Here is a 22,274-nt window from a genome sequence, read left to right on the forward strand (position 1 = left end):
GTCTTCTCTAGATAGATATTGGTTAGCAACCACAATAACTGCAGCTAAAGGGTACCCAATGTCTATTGTTGTTTTTTCATAATTGTCATGTATACATTTGTTGTACTGTTTTAAGTGCTTGGGGCTGTGTATCTTTTTATTTGTGTACTTCCTATACCTGATACCACCAGTATTAATCTGGGACCCATACTTGACACCACCAGTACTAATCAGAGGTCCATCTTGACACCACCACTACTAATGTGAGGCCTATACCTGACACCACCAGTACTGATCTGAGGCCATACTTGCCTACTTTTGAAAAAGCATTTCAGGGAGATTGTGAAAGCAGCACCTATGAGTGCGGCGGTAAAGTGGGCGCGTACAGCTATATTTGACAGGCGTGACATAAAATTGATTTTAATCCACATGTAAATGAGCCCCAAAGCAGTTAGTAAGATCTACTTGTTGATGAAAACACACTTATACTTCTCAGAAAATACATGTAGCCATAGGGATCATTGTGCCTTATAACCAATACAGGGAAATTATACTAATGATCCCATTTGAATGTATATATCTCTGTTTTTTCTTTTATATAACAGCGTCATAATGGGGGTAAGGTGAAATGAGGGAGATTGGTAGACTCTTCAGGGAGACAGGGAGATTGCTGCTATTTCAGGGAGTCTCCCTGACAATGAGGGAGAGTTGGCAAGTATGTCTGAGGCCCCAAGTTGACACCACCGCTACAAATCTGAGGACCATCTTTGACACCACCGCTACTAATCTGAGGCCTATACCTGACACCAGCGCTACTAATCTGAGGTCTATACCTGACACCAGCGCTACTAATTTGAGGCCTATACCTGACACCACCAGTGCTGATCTGAGGCCCATACTTGACACCACGGCTACTAATCTGAGGCCTATACCTTACACCACCACTACTAATCTGAGGCCTATACCTGACACCACCACTACTAATCTGAGGCCCATACTTGACACCACTGCTACTAATCTGAGGCCTATACCTGACACCGCCAGTACTGATCTGATGCCCATACTTGACACCACCGATACTAATCTGAGGCCCATACTTGACACCAACGCTAATAATCTGAGGCCTATACTTGACACCACCACTACTAACCTGAGGTCTATACCTGACACCACCAGTACTAATCTGAGGCCCTTACTTGACACCACCGCTACTAATCTGAGGCCTATACCTGATACCACTACTAATCTGAGGCCTATACCTGACACCACTACTAATCTGAGGTCTCTAAACCTAAGTCTCCCGGGGGGGTGCCTAACCCTAACCCCCCCTTCCCCTAGCCTAACCTTAACCCTCCCGGGAGGGTGCCTGACCCTAAGTCCCCCCCGGGAGCCCCTAACTAAACCCCCCCCGCAGCTGTCTGTGCCCGCCGCCCGGCTTACCTTCTTTCAGCATGCCGGGCGTCGGGCTCCCGGCGTAGGTATAATGACAAGCGTCGGGATTTCGACGCCTGTCATTAGCGCCCTCCCGGAATTTGACAGTCGGGAAGATGCGGTCGGCATTTCGACCGTCGGCTTCCTGACTGCTTCCCGATGCAAGCTACAGTACAGCTTTGCTTGTTATGCTTTTAATCAATAGGGGTCTATGTACTAAGCCTTGGTGAGTGATAAAGTGGATGGAGGATAAAGTACCAACCAATCAGCTCCTAACTGTCACTTTACAGGCCGTGTTTGAGAAATGACACTTGGGAGCTGATTGGTTGTCACTTTATCTGCATCCACTTTATCTCTCTCCAAGGCTTAGTACATCTACCCCAAAGAGCTGACAATTTTATTCAGGTGTGCGGCTTCTCTCCTATTGCGCAGTTTCTCCGTTCTCAGTCTACGAATACTGCTGCTACTGTAACATAAATAAATACAGAAATAAATATTGTAACCTTCTATAATGTGATTCCAGTGGTGACCTAGTCTGTAATGCCTACAGCACATATAGTTCCCATGAGAGAAGCTTATGTTGACACCACCGCACAGGCATTTATTTTCCAGTCACAATTCTATTTGCTTTATTGTCAATTATTTATGTTCTTTTCTGTCTGGTTTTATTACAATTTAGGGCACAAATGTGCAGACATATTTATATCTCCCTGGTTTTATCTGGATACACAATATACCCATAGACGGTATATGGGAGGACTGGGCCGTGTGCGGGACCCCCTCGTCCCAACGCCGGGGTATGAGCTCATTAGACTTTGGCACTGTGCGCAGACTAGAATCCCTGGGAAAATGGCATTGGCTCCATTTTTTTCTGGCGATTCCTTTATGGCTCTTGCGAATATCGCTAGCGCCATTTTCCCGGTGACTTCTGCAATGGAGGCAGAAAGGTAAGTATAGTCAATGGGTGCAGGGTGAGCGGTTTGGGTCCCTTTTGACTCAGGGGTCCGTGTACATCACACACCCTGCACCTGTTATTGATACGCCCCTAAATATATCACACATATAGAACTGTAAAATAAAAATAAATACAAATAATGGTAACAGTCAATGCAGTCCTGAGCCCAGTTACTGATATTACTAAGGGCGGATGGTAATTCAAAACCTGTCTCCCAACTTGACAGCAAAAGTGTGTTTCCTAAACTTTAACAGATGATTTCAGGTACAAGTCCTATTTCAAGTATGAAAAATGTAGTCTAGAAAACTCAAGTACCCGTCAGAATGTTTTACTTTGGCGATATACTTTTTGAGTATATTTAGTTATTTACCCTTAAGGTTGCTCTTCTCTGACTTGGTAAATCAACCATTTGTCCTGTATTCATTTTTACTCTCTTTTAGTGCTGTGACACTATATGCGCACACTCGCACCTCTTATATGATTCTTGTAAATGTGACATGTTATAGCCTCTGGCCTGGAGACATGTATACAGTATGTATTTATGGAGGTTTGGGCAGCATTAGAGAATATCGTACTTCCTCTGCAGCCGTAACCTTAGGTACTGTACATATTTCCTGTACACTGATGTGAGACAGCTGAGAGCAGAAGTGGGCGCTGTTCTGTCTCTAATGGGAGGTGCATTATATATTTACTAGCGCTGTACAAATATGACTAATAGTTCCGCAAGTACATGATGACCCTTATATAACTAATCACAGTAATCAACCACTCACAAGACACTTTCCAGTGTACCCCAGACTACAGATCCGTTTCTGCTTTAAATTAACTCTTTGGGGGAGATGTATTAAACCTTAAGACGACAAGCGGAGAAGCAACCAATCAGCTTACAGCGACCATTATCTAGAACATTCTGTAAAATGACAGCTAGGATGGATTTCAATTGTTTCCGCCGGCAACTGTCCCCCCTTCGTGCTCGATGGAGCTATTCATTCGTTGCTCCTGCCGGGCGTGCTCAGCTGCCAACATTCCAGCTCGCACCCCCCGAGCTGAAATGCACGAAAAAATGTGAAGTGTTTGGATGCCCAAACAGCACTTTTCATGATCGCGCCAAGCACTTTGGTTGGGTTTAGCTGATTTACGCGGCTAAACCCGACCTCATTGGGCGCGAACGGCGCAATATTCTAATTCATTTGAATTTCGCCCTGCGATCTCCCGTCACTTTAGATGGAAGATCGGGCGCGAGAAAACAATTGAATTGAGCCCCTAGAATCTGATTGGTTCTATGAGCAACATCTTCACCTGTCCTCCCTACAAGGTTTGATAAATCTCCCCCTTTCTGTTAGACATGACATACATATATTATTCACAAGCTTAAATATCCTGTACATGGGAATTCCTCTACACTATCAGCCCCAATGCCTCACTAAGGGGCCTATGTACTAAGCCTTGGAGAGAGATTAAGTACCAACCAATCAGCTCCTTTCATTTTTTTAAACACAGTCTGTAACATGACAGGAGTACTTTATCTCTCTCCACTTTATCTCACTTTAAGGCTTAGTACATCTATCCTATAAACACAGGGCATCTAGGGCCTGTTTCGGAGCCGCACACAATGCCGCAGTCCAGGTAGTTAAGTGCATGAAAATTCCTAAAAACTCCTACGGTGCATGCTTAACACACAGAGTGTACGCACAAAGGCGCTGCTGCCATTAAGACGCACAGTATCGGAAATCAGGGCCCACATGGCAGGGGGCGCTGCGCGGGCCTGTCAATTTTCTGTTTATCTGGCTAACCCCTCCCTCCATCTGGCCACCTCCTCAAGCACCTTCAGTCACATACACTTTTATTTACACACATATTTCAAAATATTGTCATACCCGGGACTCAAACCCATCACCTCTCACATGGCAGTCAGACACCTTAGACATGGAGCTACAATATCTGCCCCACAATTTCTAATGGCAGCCCATTAGGCCACACTCCTTTTTCGAGCGCATATCTTATGTCCCTTTTTAAAAAACGGGGCAGGGGGGGTACCAATATCTTTCTGGCCTAGAACACCCAATAGTCTAGTTACGGCTCTGTCGGAAATGTTGTGTAAAAGTGATGGGCGTTACTTGGGGGATGACTTGGAGGTGGTTGGTGCACGCAGCAAAAATTGTCAGTTCAGTGAGCGTGTTATGGGAGTGTCGCGTGGTGTCAGTGAAAGTGGCTGCGTACACGGATGCACACAGGGGCGTAAATAGACCTAGGAGGGCCCCATAGCAAAATTTTCCTGGGCCCTCCTAGGTCCCCGTCCACACCCCTCAGTCTGCCCCCCCCTCCACACACTCCCCTCACCTCAACTTCTGCTCCGTGGTTGCCCTGCGCAGGACAGACACACCTCCTCTCCCAGTCGGCTCCATCTCTCCTCATTGACTGATGTTGGGAGGAGCCATATCCCAGTATCAGTCAATGAGGAGAGGCAGGAGGACGTGACCACAGAGCAGGTAAGTCGAGGAGAGGGGTGTGAGGAGGGGGAGGGGAGTGCAGAGCGGAGGGCCACGGACAGAGGCCTGGCACCATAGGTGCAGGGGGAGTGCTGAGCCCCGGGTCCGGTCAGGGTCCCATAGCAGCCGCACCCCTTGCACCTAAGGTAGTTACGCCACTGGACGCACAGCCGCAGGCATGTCTATCTGTTATTACCCAGTCTTGTTTTATTACTGTTTATAATCACAGCAGGGAAGGGCAAAAAACGAGTAGGGCAATAAACGGTGCTCACGAATAGCGAGGTGCTGCACATGAACTCACAAAATTTCAAGTTAACAAGTCACGGAGTCCAGGTAGTAGAGCTTGCGGATTAATTAATCAAACTCATAACCCAGTGGTTCCCAAACTGTGCGCCGTGGCACCCTGGGGTGCCTGGGTATACTTACAGGGGTGCCTCAGGTTGGTTGTCCAGGACCAAATCAAATTATTTATGGTTAATGAAATGTAAATATGTGGAAAAACAGAAGCGCAAACCTGTCCACCACCACATAAGGATGGCAGGTCAGCCACTGGCGTCACAAGGGTGGTGCGGGGGGTGCGGGCCGCACCCGGGTGTCACCAGCAGAGGGGTGACACCAAAGTGCTGGCTCCCCCTCAGTGACAGGAGCCGGATGCTGCATTACGCACAGCACTCGGCTCCTAGCACAGTGAGGGAGCCGGCTCTTTTCACAGGCTGGTGTCCGAGGCCAGCCCGCACCTCCAGCACCCCCGGTGTGAAAAAAAAAAAAACGGGTGTTCGGGGCAGGCCGCATTGCAACACCCTCACTCGTGAGGCCATGCCCCCTAATTTATCGGCGCACGGACAAGCCCGCCGCACCGGGTGCACAGGCTGGTCGGGACGCCACTGAGCACAATTGACTTCACTTTACTACTTTACTACATTTATTTCTGAATTTCTCAATAACAACTTTTTGGCTTAGGGGCGCCGTGAGAAACAATGCTGATACTGTAGGGCGCCGTGATACAAAAAAGTTTGTGAACCACTGATATAACCAATCACAGCTGACAAGTAATTTCAGATGATTAGCCAATGGCCTGTGGTCCGGGCCTCACGTTATTTGTAGAAGAAATTAAATAAAGAATCACTTTAACAAAAAAGGGAAGTGTAGGCCATTAAGAGTTAAATTATAATTGTTTTAGTCGATGGTCTACGCTCAGATTGCCCTCCGAGCCTTCACCTGCAATGGCGAGGAATCCATCACAAAGTGAGTGACAGGTTGTCAGCGTTTGGGGGTGGTAACAGGTGGTTGGTCAGAAAAACGTAGGCGTGTCTGGCCGTTACATGGGCATGCATAAATTAGCCCTTGCGATCTCCTACTCTGCGTGCAAGGAGAGCTTCCGTGTCTGGGGAAGGTCATACCTACCGTAAGGGCCAGTTTAGCGCTTGATGTGCGTCAATTACCGAAATTCACGCAGGTAAGCAACGTCGTATGCAGGTGAGAAGGCAGCATTGGGCGTTCCTATGCTTGGGTGATCTTTGCAACCATTAGCATATTTTCTCAGCTGCGTTGCATACAAAATCGCGTCTGCAATCGCATTACCGTCCATCTCTGAATCATGCCCAGAACTGTTTGTTATAGCTTATAGCAAAAATATATCTTTTAAATTTATTACTGAGATTAAAGGGTCAATTCAGTTGCGGGCCGTCAGTGGGACATCAACTCACCCCATTACACCCTGATTTCACCCTAAAAAAATTCTGCAATCTCAGGGCTACCGTAAGTGTGGCACATGTGTGCGTTTATTCGCGAGGCGAGCTGGCTCGTGACTAATTGAATCCACCCCCTAAGTGTAATTTGCGGCCCTTTTGAATCTTACAGAGCCGCCCATGCCCCTGAAGTGTATCAGGTTGCCCATCACAGCTATAAGAATTCTCTACATCAGGGATGGGGAACCTCCTGCCCGAGGGCTGTATAAGGCCCTGGGATTAATTTGGTTTGGCCCTCTGAGCTTTTTTCTGATAACCTCATCTGGGTAGCAGGGTGCCTATAATGGCTCCCTGCGGCCAGAATCTATGCAGCAGTGTCGCCTCGAGCGCCCTTAGGATGCTTCAGACGGTCACACCGCTGCCCTTACAGCTCCCCGGAGCATCCTCAGGGTGCTTCGGGCATTGCTGTAATCACCGGTGATTGTGGCCCCACCCCCGTGGAGGGGCACATGGAGGGGCGTGGCCTGCACAGGCCCACATATAATGTTATATACAGTATATCTAAATAGCCCTAGGCTGAAAAAAGGTTCCCCACCCCTGCTCTACATTATGCAGAATGCGGAGACAGTTCATAGTATTAAACATAGTTGCCAACTCTCCCTGATTGTCAGGGAGACTCCCTGAAATAGAAGCAATCTCCCTGACTCCCTTAAGAGTCTAGAAATCTCCCTGATTGCACCTTACCCCCATTATATAAAAGAAAAACACAGAGATACGTACATTTAAAAATGGGTCCATTAGTATAATTTCCCTGCATTGGTTATAAGGAACAATGGGCCTGATTTAGTCTCACTGCAATGATAAGCTAATCCATTGTGATTTCAATGCCATCGCAGCACAACATAAGGACGCCCACCTTACCTTACAAACAGCCGTAATGTGCAGCAAGTTTGCGAAACCATCGGTAACATCGAGTACCATCGTGGCCTCACGCACACTTGCACAAGGTCAGACCTTACTCAGAAATTGCTAAGCTCAGCGCACGCAGTGAGAGCTCAGGCTGGGTATGGTGTACGCAGTGGCTGGTTCGCACACACGCACTGCGTGGCATACGAATGCACAGACGCAACAATCGGCCGATTGCGTGCGTAATCACAATGGCGGTCCTTGCTGTATCAGGCTCAATAATCCCTACGGCTACATGCATTTTCTGAGAAGTATCAGTGTGTTTTCATCAACACGTAGATCTTACTAACTGCTTTGGGGCTCATTTACATTTGGATGCAAATGAACTTATTGACGCTCTTCTCAGATGTAGCAGTACACGTCCATTTTAAAGTGCGCTCGCAGGTGCTGCTTTCACAATCTCCCTGATATGCTTTTTCAGCAGTAGGCAAGTACGGTATTAAACGACACTTGAGCAGTGACAGCGTAGGCGACAGGCGTGCCCGTCACATGGGGCTGTCACCAACAGGTGTCACGGATCTGGGCGTGGAGGACGGGAATAAAAAATGCTGTAACATCGTTCAGGAATGCGGTTGCCATTTGTTACTTCCTGGCACCGATTTTCTGCAATGTGGTAAAATGTTTATATCATCCCGATGACTTAGACTATTATTGTGTGCTCGCTAGTGCAATCCGCACTGTAAATAAACCAGTGACACTAATAGTGGCCGCGGTCGCTCTTTAGACACTCGGTGCCATTTTCCCGAGGCCGTGTATCTGTTTCCAATACAAACAACGAGCGGCTTGTGCGCCTTTGCTGACAACCAATGGGCAGGGCAGTTGGGAAAACATTTTAAAACACCTCAGATGAACTTGGCACCTGCATAGAAATCGCAGAGATTATCTCTATTGTTCACACAGGCAGATCTGGGAGCCTAATAACAAATAGGACATTGTAGACCCAGCACCGGCTAATATCTCGTTACCGCAGTTACCGGGCCAAGGGCAATAAGAACCTGGAGACAGGAGAGGACAAAGCATCCTAATTATTTCCATCCCTGAACTCCCATGAATTGTGTATCATCATGATCCACTTATTAACTGTACCTGACAATCTCCGCATTAATGAGATAGCGCCGTGTCGTGGAAATACCACAACATTCAATTTTGGGTGAGAGTCGATCGGAATTGGTTTTATTCAGTGGTTACGTAAATGTAATGTACACGCGCATTCTGTTTTTATAAAATAGGTATAAAACTCCACCGGCAGCAAAAATGTTTAAAAAAGGCCTGTGCCAATATGAGTGCAGTTGGCCAATGTTTTAGGTACCGCGCACGCATCTGAGGCGCACTGCGCATGTGCCCCGATTGTTCCCACTCAGAGACGCAGACGTGAAGAGTGTGGTTTTTATTGGCCGTTTGTGGGAGGTAACGGGGGTGTGGTCAGGCAGATGAAGGCATGTCACGGACAGTGGTTGCATGTAAAGGCGCAGAACCGCTCACACAGGGCGCCGTACTCAGACGGAAAAATTGCCCCACCGTGGGGCTGGTGCAAGTTTTGCACGAGATGGATTTCCACAGTCGCAAGTTGCAGAAAAAGATGCAGCACATCCGCGCCTGCGTGTGACTCTGAAGGAGGCCCTTAGTTTTACCAGAGGTAGCGAATTTTTTGTCACCGGTGCCCTCCCTCAAACGGCACATGCCGCTGGAAAATAAACAATATGGTATCGGCGGCACCTGTGTTTATCTATGTTTTTTTTATCATTTAGATTATTTTATTCAATTATTATTATTATTATTTTTTTTTTTATAATTAGTAGGACTAATAGTCCATTTCTTATCTGTCAGTTGGACTGCGCATGTGAGAATCGCCTAGCTGTGACAAGCGCAGTGAGAAAATCACTATTATTGCCACTTTCCAATAGAACCTTGTATACATAGCAAACAAGGACGTAAAAGTCACCTTGTCGCCTCATCATTGCATTCCCGCACTCAGGCCCCCATCATACCTGCCTTCTCTATTTAACTCCTCTCTGGGAGAAACCCGGACTGGAAATGCAGCTGACTGTTTCCGGGGCGGGGCTTTCCACATCATTAGGCAATGCCCCCGTCTCTGCAAAATGCCACATTTCGTTGGTCCGCGAGAAGAGGATGGGGCTAAATGTAACAATATGCTTCATTGTTACCCCGCCCCTCCATACGGATCCGCCAGTTCACCGTTTAATCAACATCATCTTGCCCACTTTAGGCAAGATCCGCAAGATCCACCTATTTTTCCAGTAGTACAGGGGGTTCCCTGAAAAATCATGAGCCTTGCGGTAGAGTAGGAAAGTATACATTAAAGGTAGGCTTGTTTAGTGTGCTACACCCATGCTGTAAGTGTCACTGATGTTTCACCAGCGCAGCTAGAATTAGGGCCCTGACATATGTAAGTGTAGTCAGGCGGTTGTGGGTGGTACACTTATAGGGAAAAGGTCAGTGTAATTCCGCCATGTGGGTGGTACACTTATAGGGAAAAGGTCAGTGTAGTACCGCCATGTGAGTGGTACACTTATAGGGAAAAGGTGAGTGTAGTACAGCGATGTGGGTGGTACACTTATAGGGAAAAGGTCAGTGTAGTACCGCCATGTGGGTGGTACACTTATAGGGAAAAGGTCAGTGTAGTACCGCCATGTGGGTGGTATACTTATAGGGAAAAGGTCAGTGTAGTACAGCCATGTGGGTGGTACACTTATAGGGAAAAGGTCAGTGTAGTACAGCGATGTGGGTGGTGCACTTATAGGGAAAAGGTCAGTGTAGTACAGCCATATGGGTGGTATACTTATAGGGAAAAGGTCAGTGTAGTACAGCCATGTGGGTGGGCTGTTTCATTGTGCTTATGTGAATCAGGCCTAGAGACTGGGAATGTGCACAGTACCACTTCTGTTCTGTATATTACTTCTGTTTCTCACTATCTGATCTTACTTAAGATACAGTATATAGACACTTGCACAGTGTTCTGAATGCTGATTGCAGTACACGGTATGTTTTCTTATTCTGTACATATAGGCATTGGCGCAATATCATTTATCTTATGGTTTCTTTTATTTCTCAGTATCAGCTATAGGCGGCGGCATCCTCTTTGTCTTTCTCAGTGTCTGGTATAATACACATTTTTTTAAGTTAGTAACCTATTAAAATTGTTGCAGTTGTGCATAGGAATGTTACAAATACTCAGAATATAATGGCTGGTCTGCAGCTCACAATGATACAAAGTAACTAGCCCGGGGTAAAGGCACATCCGCTTCAGGCAGTGTTCAGTCTCCATCATTCAGTAGTTACAGTTGTGCAAGGAAGAATGTAATCCTAATGTATTATATATACAGCATACAGGCCTTGTCCCCGTATTATATATACAGCATACAGGCCTTGTCCCCGTATTATATATACAGCATACAGGCCTTGTCCTCGTATTATATATACAGCATACAGGCCTTGTCCTCGTATTATATATTCAGCATACAGGCCTTGTCCTCGTATTATATATACAACATACAGGCCTTGTCCTCGTATTATATATACAGCATACAGGCCTTGTCCTCGTATTATATATACAGCATACAGGCCTTGTCCTCGTATTATATATACAGCATACAGGCCTTGTCCTCGTATTATATATACAGCATACAGGCCTTGTCCTCGTATTATATATACAACATACAGGCCTTGTCCTCGTATTATATATACAGCATACAGGCCTTGTCCTAGTATTATATATACAGCATACAGGCCTTGTCCTCGTATTATATATACAGCATACAGGCCTTGTCCTCGTATTATATATACAGCATACAGGCCTTGTCCTCGTATTATATATACAGCATACAGGCCTTGTCCTCTTTTTCTGTGTATAGTTGTTGTATAAAGAGATTTTGCTTAATGAAATCCATCATGGAATTGCTTTGACACAATTGCAGATAATTTTGAGAATTTCTGGATAAGGGGCAAATGTCTATGCAGAAGAGAATAAGGCCTGTAATTAGTGCACAGCGCTACCATCCCCTAAAACTAAATGAGCCTCTGTAACAATGTTTTATACAGCAAACAAATTTTAAATACATAAGGTGCATACACACAAAACGATTTTTTGAATGATTATCGTTAAACGATATCGTTTAACGATAATCGTTTGAAAAAATCGTTCACTTTCTGAGTCAAACGATGAACGATTATTGTTCATGCGCGTTCACGTTTGTAGTTTGTAGTTCAGTCAGACTTGTCAACTCAACGATTTTCATTAAGTTAATATGCAAAAATCGTTTGTAGTTCATAAAAATCTTTCATTACATTTAGTAAATGAACAACTTTAGTAAACGATTTTAGTAAATTTTTTCAAGGGAAAAAATCGTTTACTAAAATCGTTCATTAACTAAATCGTTGTGTGTGTATGCAGCTTCAAGAATGAAAAATATACCTGTGGCTGGTTCCCCCCAAGTGTTGCAAATGGAAATTAAACGAGCCTGAAGGGAAAGAGGCACTCAGTCTCAGCCCATGGCTCCATTGGGTTCCTGATTAATAACCCTTTATTCCCAGCAGTCAAGCAGACAAAAACCAAACTGAAGTCACTACTCCATCCAGCCCTCTGCCGGACACGGTGACCATTAGATTCGTAGGGCTCGATCCAATTAGGTGCAAATTGCAAGTAGCGAGCTTGTTTCTTTAAACTCGCACACTTCGCCGCTAAGTGTGCTCCCGACAATTCTCCAATCCAATTAAAAATACCTATTCGCACTACTCGCAATGGAGGGGTGTGAATTGACTGCCAAATGAGATTTGCGAGAAATGCATGAAAATGTGGGGAGACCATCCTGGACCCCCCAAAATGGATAATTTCGTTAGCAGGACCGTATAGACGGCTGTTTGTGGCCATTAGGAAGCTACTGTAGGTTTTGAAATGGCTGATTTGTGCTTTTTTTTTAAAATGCAAGAAAATGGTTAAAAAAAAAATAATAATTTCGTTTAATCTTAAACGAATTAAATGAAAAATGCAAAAAAAATAGGAAAAAGGTTGATTTTGGGGTACTTTGAGGACACCTTGAAAAATGTAAAAAAAAATTATAAAAACAATTCTTTTTTCAACTAAAAAAATTATTGTAATTAAATTTGGGGTGCCTAAACTAACAAAAAAGTTGATTTTGGGGTAATTTACCTAAAAAACTAACATAATTATTGGACTAAATAAGCTAATTAGAAACTTCCAAATGCCCAATTGGTCATTAGGGGGGGTGTCCAAGGTTTCCAAGATTTTCCTTTCCATCTCTCACCCTCAGGGAGGAGCGAGTGGAAAGTTGCGAATTCTGTCTGACTGATCAGTGCGAGTTGCTAATTGGATTTCAAAATTAATTCGCTATGCGAATTCGAAGTAAAATTCGCAACTGCACCTCGAATCTCGCAATTCGCACCTAATAGGATTGACCACATAGTACTCAGGCCAATAGAGGAATGGACGATGGATAGACAGGGGTAGATTTACTAAAGTGAGAGTGTTTAGAAGTGGAGCTGTTGCCCATAGCAACCCAACAGATTCTACTTAACATTTAACTAGCACCTTCTAGAAGATAATACCTAGAATCTGATTGGTAGCTATGGGCAACATCTCCACTTATAAAAACTCACTTTAGTAAATTTACCCCATAGTGAGAGAGAAGAGACTGGGCAGTGGGGACGATTTTGAGACAGCCAAACCAAAGTGAGCTCACTAAAAGAAAGTCAGGGAACAGATACTGCGAGACTTAAGCCCAGGACACTGGATGTACGGATTGAAGGATGGAAACCTAACTACGGTGGTGTTGCTTAACTTGTGCCAAAATATCGCCTGGTTGTTAGTGCATTGATTTATGTTTAGTTTGCTGTGATCTCAGAGGTGTGCGTCTTCCGATGCAGACCACCTGTCCTTGGCTATGGAGCTGCGAGGGGCAATCGGAGTGACTTCAGGGTGACTCAGATGGCCGATGGTCTTGCAGATGATCTGATGCTGGGTCTTAGGAAGCAGCACTCGGGGATATGCGATGCGGTCAGGAGGCGGCTTTTCTCAGACGCCTTCTATCGCATTAGCATATATTAGCATCGCAGCTGCATTCAAAGACACAGCAGCCATGTGACCTGCATACATCTCTGAATCAGACCCACAGTGAGGGGAATGAGTGAACTATGAGCCAACTTCTAACATCCTCAATAGACCCTTTCCAAGGACCATCGCACACTGTGATTGGCCGAATATTCCTGTGTATGTAAATTTTGGAGAAACTGGCGAATCACAGAACCTGTCACAGTTGTTAGCCCATCTCCATTCTTCAGCTCCATGCCAGGCCTTATTAACCATATACACTGCAAATGCCCCAGGCAGCTCTGTTCCCATGGCTGCAGAATGTTTTATTTTTCATTAATTTTTTGTTTTCCATTTTAATTATTTTTTTATTTAATTTGCCTTTACTAACCACCTGTGCTTCCCAGAAAAATACAACCTCAGAAAGTTGAATACAAGGGCACCAGCATGTGGGGTGCACAGTTACTAACCTACAGCCTATTCTTCCACAATACCTAGGGCAGTGCCAACTGTAAACACAGCCCTGGTTTCATTCTATACACCCTTCTGTTTGATCCTCTGAGTCCTGATCTGTTTCCAGACCCAGCACCTTAACTGACCTCATAAGTCACAGGATGGTTGGAGCCCAGCTGGGCATGCTGGAACTTGTAGTTCCCTAAGTACTAGAAAGTCACTGGTTATCTCACCCGGCAGTAGCGGGGCTTGATGAAACTATATTGCGTTTTCCCACTGACTCTGGCTAAATTGTGTCTCCAGCGCAGTTTTCTTGGCTCCCAGATGAAAGCGGCAGCTTAGGGGCTTGGCCGGGTCTCCCACATTTTCATGGTTTTGCCCATTTCTCCTGGTTAACACTGGAGCATTTTGTACTCATTCAGAACTGAAAATCAAAAATGAGTTTAACATATGTTTCTCCCTCTGTATCTGATTGTCTCTGCGCCAGCACAAAAATCTGTGTGTCATGGAAATTTGGTCGTAAGAGTAAACCGTGCGGATTCCTGATAATTACAGGGTGAGGGTGGTTGTGCCACTTCCTCCTCAGTGCACACTCAGACTTCCCCTTTAAATCGTATATAAACTCTGTCACATGTCTTAGAGCTGCACTACCCAGGGCCAGGGTTAACAATGGGGCTCCAGGCCTCCACATAAAAACAGGCCCATCGCCATGACAGGTAATGATGACCAGCCACCTAGATGACCACACAGTCGGCCATAATTATTAAAATTTTATTTTTGTTTTCCTTACAAAATTAAGCAAATTTTCTTTTTTACATAATTAGGGAAACACTGCGGCTGATAGTGTAGGAGCTGTACACGCCCTCATGGATCTGGCCACTCCCACACAGCACTGGTCACACCTCCTCCAGTTCTCACAAGAAGCCCTTGATCATTTACAGGCCCATTTGGGCCCTGGCACTACCACCTAGACCTGTGGTTCCCAAACTGTGCGCCCCGGATCCCTGGGGTGCCGCGGCGCTCTCACTGGGGTGCCATGGCGGTAAAAAGAGAGAAATGGAGCAGGGCAAAGAGAGAAACATGGAGGGGGCAAAGGGAGAGACATGGAGGGGTCAAAGTTAGAGACATGGATGGGGCAAAGGGTTAGGGTTATAAATACTTATTATTTTGGGTTAGGGGTGCCTTGAAAAAATAATAGAGACCCTAAGGTTGCCTCGAACTGAGAAAGTTTGGGAACCACTGACCTAGACAAAAGATTTTACTGATATACCCTTACAGCACAAGCGTCTTATTCTTTGAAATAATCCCGAAAAACTTCCATCTTTTTTCCTTGTGAATCGTCTGCTCTTTTTACAACTCCAGACCAATCATACGATCGCAGCTGTCCTCCGGTTCATTCCTCAACCCCCACCCCCCTCATCCACCGATTTTAGGTGGTAAACTAAATTGGATTGCCAGTTCCATGTTACATGCCGTCCTGTTTTCCATGGCTCCAGGGAGGGCCAAGACAATTCAATATTTTATGTAGATGTTAGCGCGACTATAAAGGGTCACAGCCACTGTAATGCCTTTTATATAGAGACAGAGATACCTGTAACTTTGAGATTTATAGTAGAATCAGGAATGTATCATAATTGATGATAAAGCTGTAATTGGGGCAAGACATCCTCGCAACTACTGGGTAACCTACAATGGCTTGTAATTTGCTACATATTAAAGATGCATACAATGGTAAATGTCTTTCATCTCGTCATGGTATCGGAAAGTGGCACCCCTGAGGGGAACACAGCCAATCCTGTACCACGGAACCGGGCATTCACCTGCATGACATTCTTAACCAAGGTCAATGGCCACAGCTGAGAACTTCCATGATCCAGGGGAATCAGGTCTTCCTCCAATCGCACAATTGCTTCTAGGACACATGGGCAGAGAGATCTCTATGTTCCGCCATATGTCAACAGTGATATTTTTATTAACATTTTTATTCCAGAACAGAGTTTGTGGCTTTTGTAACACCCATACAGTTCCCCCTAGTGTTAAAGCATGTAATCACATGCTTTAACATAAGCTTAAATATAATATAAAATAGACTTTCAAAAAATATATATATATATATATTTTATTTTATTTATTTTTTTTTAAACCCCACAGATGTCTAGACCAGCCTCCAGCACACATATTTTACACCCCTATAAAAATTAGAAATAGCAAAATAAAATGAAGTGGAGGTGGTGTTATGGTGCATGGTGATACGATATCGCCGGCAGATCATACTGCACCCTCCCTGGTGTGTTAGATGATCTATATAGATCATCTAACACACCACCAACTTGCCAGCAACTACTGTATATCGACCCGCGATCAGCGATCGGGGGTCCCTATAGTACCCTGCTTCGTTATCGAGCAGGTTGTCCAGCATGCAGGGACGATGGGTGATAACGCTATCAGCCATACGTACCAATGCATCGCTGATCTTTCAGCGGTTGTCAGGGGCCAAAACCTGAACGATCAGTGAATGATTTAAACGATAACGATATGTACGATATCGTTATCGTTCAAATCGTGCAGTATTATCACTGCGTGTGTACGCAGCATTAGGCTTACATGTCAGGAAAGCAGCTACAGAAAGAATTACGGAAATGTACATTCCCTATTTCATCCTTCTATCAGCTGCCCATCTACAAAAATGTATTTACTGATTGGCCCCGAAACGAGCAACAACAAATTTGCATTGGTAAAGTACAACACAAAACACAAGATATGGTGGGGCCAGCTGAGGGCTGATTCAGGAGCCGATGCATTGACGATGTATACACAGTTTGAGCGATTATTTGCCATTGCGAATGCATTGTGATTATGCATGCACAGAGTACCCACTCGCAAAGTGAGTGACAGGTAGTCAGGGTTTTGGGGGGGTAACGGGGGGGCATGGTTAGAAAAACACAGGCGAGTCTGACCATTTAAACACCATTTAATGGGCGTGCATAAATTAGGCCTTGCGATCTCTTCAGCAGCACAAGAGCTCTCAGCGTTTCAGGAGAGCTGCCGAGTCCGGGGCTGGTCAGACCTGCCACATAGGAAGCATGGCTGCCTGCTGTGCGTCGATGGTACCGATGTTTACTCTATTGCACGTCGCCATGCGGATATGAGGAGGCAGCAGCGGGCGTCCCTATGCTCGGGAAAGATTTGGAAACATTAGCATATTTTAGCAACTGCGATCCTTCAGTGATTGCACCTGCGATTGCATTTGCAACATGGGGCTTGATTCAGACCCGCTCGCGAGCGCTGAGCGCTCGCAAGCTGGTCGATGTTGCCCAAGTGCGCATGCGCACGACGGAGGCGGCTCCGTCATGCGCATGCGCGAGACCCGAATAACGACGGCCAAGCCGTCGTTATGGGTCTCGCACCAAAGAGGGCGTGCTGTCGATGGTGATTGACAGCACGCCCCCTTTGGTGGGCGTGCCGGGGCGTGGCTGCCCAGATGGAGGCGTGCCCATACTGTCTGGGGCCGGCCCCACTGACATCACTAGTGATGTCAGTGGGAGTGCTTTTGGCTCTGATAGTGCCAAAAGCACTCCAGGACTTGCGGCAGCGAGACCCTACCGCAAGGGTCTCGTCACAAGCCCGACCATCATTTTGGCCACTCGGTATAGCTGTGGGTGGTCACCCACAGCTATGCGAGCGGCCAGGAGGCCGCTCCAAAAAGTAGGAGGAAAGGCCCTGATTCAGAGAGAGCGCTCTGTCAGAGCGTCCGGCTCTGAATCAGGGCCATGGTGCAAAGAGCAGCGACAACTGACAAGCAATAACTGAAATCGACCAATCAGATTTCAGTCAGCGGGTGTAATCATGCTAATGAAAACAAATGTTTACTTTGTTGCTATGGGTGACAGCACCTGCGTCTTTTTTTTTTTTTTTTTTAAATAATCCTTAAATAGTGACCTGATAAACTGCAGCCAAGAGCCGCATAGGGGGGAAAAAAAGGATATTAAAAGTTCATGTCATCATTTACAAAACAGTCAGGGGGGTAACTAATGGATTATTTATACTGTTATGTAATTGTTTATTTTATTCCCCAATTTCATTTCTCCATTAGGGGACAATTTATGGCATGATGTAATAACTGAAACACAGCCCTAAATGATTAATATACAAAAAACTGATTCCAAGGAGTCACATTACCAAAGAGCCTTAGTCATCTGAACCTATAAGCGATAGCCGATGACAGAGTTCACATATTTACTTCATTTTCTGTTACAAGAAATGACATTTAGTATCCAGTTCAGATTATATATAAATAACAGGGTAATTATCTTCATTGAGTTTGATGACGAGAATGAGAGGACTGAAGCCATATGTAACAGGGAGAGGCTGCTAGGATGCTGAGTCACTTACAGGTACTTATTACTACTCCTGACATGAAAATGAAAGCAGCTCCCTGGATGACTTCACTTGGCGATGGGTTAGAAAAGATGAGACAGCCTTATCTTGGATCATTTATTTATTTTTTTGGAAACCCTCCTCTCCAAAAAAATATCTACGTGTCAATCAGCGATACAGGGGTTTCTATGCTGTCACAGCTGCCATAATACTGACATATAAATATATATTATATTATTATTCAATTTCAGATTTGCATCTGTATACCAGTTTGTAGACTTTATGGGGTCAATTTAATTAGGAGCAATGGGGGTGCGTTTACGTTGCAATGGTGTAGAAACGCCAGCAACTGCAGCTGAAATCCCATGGCCCAGTCTCTCTCCAGACTTGTGGATTATTGCACACAGTGCGATGGGACTGTGAACTAAAATCAACGAGTCCGGCAGTACCATAAGTACGGCATATAGCCAGCAGCTCCAAGGGTGGGGGTGGGGGGTACTACTTACCCGAGCCTGGGCCAGTTGGAGGGGCCCAGGTCAGTGATATATCCCACCTAAAAAAATTATTCTTTGCCCACTAATGCTGCGACCGTGTATGTATAGCAGGGCAGCCGCAGCATCACTTTGGGTTGTGAGAGAGAGTAGACTTCTGAGCAGTCCCATAGTTTTACAAAATATGGGTGCAGGGTGTGCGGTGCACATGGGTCCCCGGGTCCAGGGGGGGCCCGCTCCGCACACCCTGCACCCATATTATGTAAAACTTACCTCTCCGAGATCCCGCGTCGGGTCTCCCAGCGCTGCTCAAATGCCGGAAAAGGGCCGCCGCGACATTTCCTCGGCGATCTGCGCATGTGCAATAGACTCTGGACACACTATAGTGCCCAGAGTCTATTGATTCTGCGGTGGCCGGCCGCCGGAGTGAGAGGAGGGGGCCCATGACGGTGTATGCACACGGGCCACCCTCCCTGGGTGTGCCCCTGGACAGGCCCTCCCCCCCTGGAGCCTACTATTTTAGTACAGATCTTTGGGGAGGGGCCACACCAGTTCAGTAGCACTTACTTGTGAGGACGTCTTAGTTGCACCTAATTAAATTGACCCCTAAATGTATACAGTATTCATAGTTATATACTTTTTAGGAGTATTTTACTGAAGAGTCAGCAGCTGCTGTAGATATTTTTCTCAGAAATGCTTGTGTGCAAAGAAATTTGAAGTGAAGTGAAACCAACGTGTAGCCAATTAGAGCATTAGAACATTCGCATAATTAGATGCAGCTGTAGCCAATCAGAATATTAGGACATTCACAAAGCTAGATCACGCTGTAGCCAATAAAAGCAGTAGGACATTCATGGAGCAAGATCACACTGTAGCCATTTTGCGCACTAAAATGTTCACAGAGCTAGATCCTGTTGTAACCAATCAGAACAATCGAACATTCACTAGATCACGCTGTAGCCAGTTCATTAGAACATTCACAGAGCTATATCACGACAATCAGAGCATCAGGACAGCCAGAGAGCTAGATCACGCTATAGCCAATCAGAGCATTAGAACATTCACAGAGCTGGATCAATCTGTAGCCAATCAAAGCATTAGGACAGTCACAGAACTAGATCATGCTATAGTCAATTAGAGCATTAGAACATTCACAGACCTAGATCACGCTGTAGCCAATCAGAGCATTAGGACAGTCACAGAGCTATATCATGCTGTATCCAATCAGAGCATTAGGACAGTCACAGAGTTAGATCATGCTGTAGCCAATCAGAGCATTAGGACAGTCACATAACAAGATCATGCTGTAGCCAATGAAAGCATTAGGACAGTCACAGAACTAGATCATGCTGTAGCCAATCAGGGCATTAGGACAGTCACAGAGCTAGATCATGCTGTAGCCAATCAGAGCATTAGGACAGTCACAGAGCTAGATCATGCTGTAGGCAATCAAAGCATTAGGACAGTACACATAGCTAGGTCATGTTGTAGCCAATCAAAGCATTAGGACAGTCACAGAACTAGATCACACTGTAGCCAATCAGGGCATTACAACAGTCACAGAGCTAGATTACGTTGTAGACCTGCCTTAGAGTAATATCAAAGCCTACAACCCCAACTGCAAACTGCAATAAGAAAGTTACAAAATATGATTCTGAGTTGCACACAAGTCCTGAAGCGGATGCATTTATTGATTATTAGCAATCTGCGAAAGTGCAGCCCCATGCAAATCATGCATACACACCTTGCTGAAGGCTCTGTGCATGGTCTGTTCTTTCAGCAAATTAAACGGGTGTTTCTGGGTGTCAACTGGACGGCTAACATGCGAGCGCACATCCCATTTTGTGGGCGTGGTAGCCAGAGTTCTGTGCTATTATCAGGTGTGCGGATGCTGTCGGGACGCCTGTTGCTGACAGATCTCTTTGCACCCAGCATGGGGTAGGTATAAGTGCCGATCCCGATAATGACGGCTGCAGATGGAATAACGGGAAAGGATGCGACTATATGCATGGAGTAGTTCAGAGATACTGCTCTATTTGTGCAAGTGCACCAACATATCTGCTCTATTTGTGCAAGTGCACCAACATATCTGCTCTATTTGTGCAAGTGCACCAACATATCTGCTAAATGTAGTTCTCACACTTCATGGTGCTCAGAAGTGTCCCCAGAATACAATCAGAGCCAGTAATTCTCTAAGAAACACGTATTCCTTAGCGCCATTCACTCAGTGTAATAAAAACATTCATGTGCGCAAAACTGCCATGTGTAATAAATATACAGAGAGGGTCGGTATTCACAATGCAGAGGGGTCACGTACCTGGACACTTAGTCATGACCCCCAACTACATTGGGCCAAAATCTCTCTAGAAAAGTAGAGGTGACCTAGCACTTTAGGAGCGCTAGGCATGACCCAACATGACACAGCCATACCCACAGTGTGACATGACCACGCCCACAGCATGACATGGCCACACTTCCAGTGTTGTGTGACCACACCCATTGTCTTGTTGGGAGTGGTGGTATGGTAGTGTAATACGACTCAACACAATTTATGCTACAGTCTTACCCCAACTAGGGACCGTATTCATTTAGTTTCGCCTCGGCCAAAAAGTTCTGCCTGCCCGACTTTTCGCCGCCTTCGCCTGTTTTGGAAGCGAAAACTTTTTAGTGCGCGCTCCTGATTTACTCCGTAATCAATTCCCAAACAGGCGATAACGGGACCTGGCGAATGTGAACCAGGCGAAAAGTGCAGGATGAATTGGGGGAATCACTCTGTACCCCAGAAAAAGATGGGCTGACTTCGGAAATCATTATGGTAGTTTAGTAATAGCCCTAATTGAACTAGTTAGAGTAATTAAGTGGTGGTAATTGGTTGCTATTAGCGTCTAAGTAAAAGTGGTGAAGAATGGCATAAAGCAGTGTTTTTTGGAGCAGATAAGTTGTCCCATCAAATTTGGGGTGCTTGAAAATAGGTACTAGCATATTTTATGGTCTCTAAAGTGAAGTTTTTGAAAAAGTGAAATTCCTCCGTCAAACAAGCACCTGCAATCCCAAAAACACTTGACCCCTTCTTAGAGCACCCCCAGGAGCTTATTTCACTAGATTTTGAAGTTGTCCCCCCACTTTTTTCATCTTCGCCCCAAATTTCAAAGATGTTTTTTGGGGTGTTCCGGGATTTTTTTCTTTTAATTGTCCTCTGGAGGGGGGTGTACCAAGGGTTCTGAGTGGTTTCCCAACATCTGCACCCCAAAATATAGATTTTGCACTTTTTTTCTCCTGTTATTCTGTGGAGAAAAAGTTTTGCCTATTTCAGTGCATTGACTTTCTGCATAGGCGATAACGGACTGGAATTGAATACGGACATAGATTTTCAGGGAAAAT

The 22,274-nt window shown here is 45.4% G+C and overlaps 1 protein-coding gene across 4 annotated transcripts in view; it reads left to right on the forward strand.

Annotated features, from left to right (window-relative positions):
* The window catches only part of ZBTB7C (zinc finger and BTB domain containing 7C), a 392,632-nt gene that overhangs the window by 278,213 nt on the left and 92,145 nt on the right, over positions 1 to 22,274 (forward strand). The window contains exon 1 of one of the 4 annotated variants that reach the window (XM_088476548.1): positions 18,369 to 18,419. The exons of the other annotated variants lie outside the window; for them this stretch is intronic. The gene's annotated coding sequence lies outside the window, so the exon portion shown is untranslated. Of the gene's footprint in view, positions 1 to 18,368; positions 18,420 to 22,274 lie in introns of those variants that run through there. 4 annotated transcript variants of the gene reach the window in all.

This window comes from Taudactylus pleione, unplaced genomic scaffold (genome assembly GCF_031769625.1).
Source record: "Taudactylus pleione unplaced genomic scaffold, aTauple2 ptg000189l, whole genome shotgun sequence".
In the NCBI taxonomy this organism is placed as follows: Eukaryota; Metazoa; Chordata; class Amphibia; order Anura; family Myobatrachidae; genus Taudactylus; species Taudactylus pleione.